This window comes from Macrobrachium rosenbergii, chromosome 9, assembly GCF_040412425.1.
Source record: "Macrobrachium rosenbergii isolate ZJJX-2024 chromosome 9, ASM4041242v1, whole genome shotgun sequence".
NCBI lineage: Eukaryota > Metazoa > Arthropoda > Malacostraca > Decapoda > Palaemonidae > Macrobrachium > Macrobrachium rosenbergii.
In genome coordinates this window covers 37239217-37242069 of record NC_089749.1, presented here as the reverse complement: position 1 = coordinate 37242069, position 2853 = coordinate 37239217, and the positions used below count along the sequence as shown (strand labels likewise).

Here is a 2853-nt window from a genome sequence, read left to right as displayed (position 1 = left end):
CTCAAAAGGAATGCTTACACCAATAACTGAATAGCATATTAAGTCCCTAGAACTGTATCATAAAATGCTAATTCTTTTTTTTTATTCTAAATGTAGGCTACAGTGCATGAACAACTTTACATACAATAAATACCACAAACTTTATGAATCACTGCAACAAATAAAATTAGTATAGAATAAGCAACTTCACGCACATTTTTTTCTGTTTCAATCTGACTGGTTAATTGTATTAAATACATGGAATCCATTTGGGTCTGGTTGGGCTCACTTTGGCTTGATTGGGTCTAACAGGGTTACTGGCCTGACTCAAGAGAAGAAGCCGAGATCGTCCTATTCATGCCACTGGTTCAGTCTACAAATACCTGCTACCTACAGACCGACAATCAACGATCCACCTGGCATGCTTTGTAAGAAAGGGCCTAAAGGACATCGCTGCCTTCCACGTTGAAATCTGGGAAACGTTTGTCATGGTAAAAGAGCTGATTACCCGAATGTCATTAACTAATTAAGGTAGACCATTTTCTAACATTTCAGGATATGGTGAACAACTTTTAACAGCTTTTATTCTCAACTTTTTATACATGGCGAGCGCCTCATTAGACACAGTAGGCCAATAGGTCCGGTTAGCACAGTTAAGGATGGTTAGGCTAGGTTGCAGATTCTGTATCTGTATGGCACGGTACCCTAATTGCCACTACAGACACAACTTTGCCCTTTACATAAAAGTACTGCTTTACCCTTTGGTCTGAGTGTATTTAATCATCTCTGCTGTGCCGATTTCCTTTCGGTGTTCTCCCACCCAAGCCCCTGGTTTCCCACAAAGGAACACTGCCCCATATTTGTTTGACCCACCTTAAGTGTTGGGAGGTACGACTATCATATATGTACCAAAATTCATTCACACTACATGAAAATACACATGGAAAATAATTTTTTTCCAGCGAACTGCGTTTTGGTTAAAATTTGCCCCCACTTTCAAGTTGCACACTACACAGACTACCATCGAAGTCGCTCAAGGAGTTTGACAACTTACCCAACTTTGCACAAGCTAACCATGGAAGTTAAGTCCGATATTCCAATTTGAATGTTGGCTCTTTCACTAAAATCTCTTTAAATGTATGCCTGTGCAATAAACACATTCAATTCATGACCAATTAAAGGTCTCTGTATCACAGACATAAGAGTCACAAAGTCTTACTTATCGGGCTTCACTACAGAGTCACAGCAAAGACTTACAGGCAACTGAAAACGAAAGATTTCCGCGGCTTCCTTCCAGTGCATTGTGGAGAACTGTTTACGGATGTTCGGAAAACATGTTGTACGTCACCAACACATTTCATCTTTTTTCTCGTCTCAGATCATATTTTCGGGGGTCATCGACAGTGATTTACCAATTAAATTCGTATAAATACATGGCTTATGAAAAAAGTTTGCTTTTCTTAAAATGAAATAATTCAAATCCCCGAATATACTCGTGCATCGTACGTTTGTACGCCTCGAGATAGGAGTTACTCCATGCGAATCAGTTTACAAGTCAATATTTCCCTACATTATTCGATGTCCATTTCGCAAAATTACTTATAAAAGTTTATAGCTACTAGAAACTTACAAAAGCTAATTGGTCGTGGGTAAAAACTTCCATTCACTTGATACTTTATTATCAAAATAGTTTGTGTTCCTCCATTTCCCTTATGAGACTTCATAATAAAGGATTTGCAAAACATTTCTGATAATTTTACATTTGCTTTTGAATGAAAGTCATCATGTTTCCTTTCATCACTTTTGATTCTATACATAGTTTACCAAGATATGATATTAACTATTCGCCGTGAATGTTTCTAATCAATTTCCTAAATTGAATGTTCTCTGAGATCTTACATCGTCTTGGTACCGATTAACTATTATGCCCGTCTAGCAAATTGCACTGAGAGGGACATAAGCTGACTCGTATCCTGTGTGCGTTGGAGCATTTATGAATTCCCTATTTGTAAAACAAGAACTACTACTGTACAATAACGTGGTGTCACCACCAAAACTAACAAAAATGCCTTTTAAGCCATTTTGTTCGTTTCACTCATACGAAAACAGATTGGGAAATTATTTCAAGAGACAACATTGTTCCTTGTAACATCTGTTATTGTTTTGCCTTTCTTAATTTTAATAACTTGAGTGAATGTTAAAATAATGGACTGTTTTCATCACTTCCTAATCTTATACTATTACAAGGGTCAAGAGGTCACTCGTGTTTCATCCAAAGTTGGGCAGTCAGTCTAGAAGATTAAGCTTGTGAGAGGTGCTAAAGACAGAGCAGGAAGACAAGTACTGCTAGTTTATTGATGTTGTTGTTTCAAGATTTAGCTGGCCTTGTGAAGTTTATTAAGTTGTTGTTTGTTGTTTCAGATTTAGCTGGCCTTGTGCCAGCACGGGCTCTTGCTCTGAGAGCAGACCGTAACAGTTTATTGATGTTGTTGTTTCAGATTTAGCTGGCCTTGTGCCAGCACGGGCTCTTGCTCTGAGAGCAGCCCGTAACAGTTTATTGATGTTGTTGTTTCAGATTTAGCTGGCCTTGTGCCAGCACGGGCTCTTGCTCCTAGAGCAGCCCGTAAGTTTATTGATGAAGTGACCTGCTTATGAAGAGGCGTGCGGACGTCGGCGTATACGCAGGTGTCAGTACAAAATTTACAGTGACCCGAGGTCAAACTATTTCTCTACCCAAAACAGGACAGGTACATATAGACAACATGATGATTAACAAGAGCTGATTGGACACAAAAAATACTCTGACACATATACTATGTATAAGGGCAAATGAGCAGATAATAAATATACAAATCACAATAATGATAATAAGGT

At 38.4% G+C, this 2853-nt stretch overlaps 1 protein-coding gene across 1 annotated transcript in view; it reads right to left on the bottom strand.

Moving 5' to 3' along the window:
• LOC136841694 (uncharacterized) overlaps positions 1-1274 on the bottom strand; it is a 184701-nt gene extending 183427 nt beyond the window's left edge. The window contains 1 exon segment of the mRNA XM_067108909.1: positions 1034-1274. The gene's annotated coding sequence lies outside the window, so the exon portion shown is untranslated.
• Positions 1275-2853: the final 1579 nt, after the last annotated feature.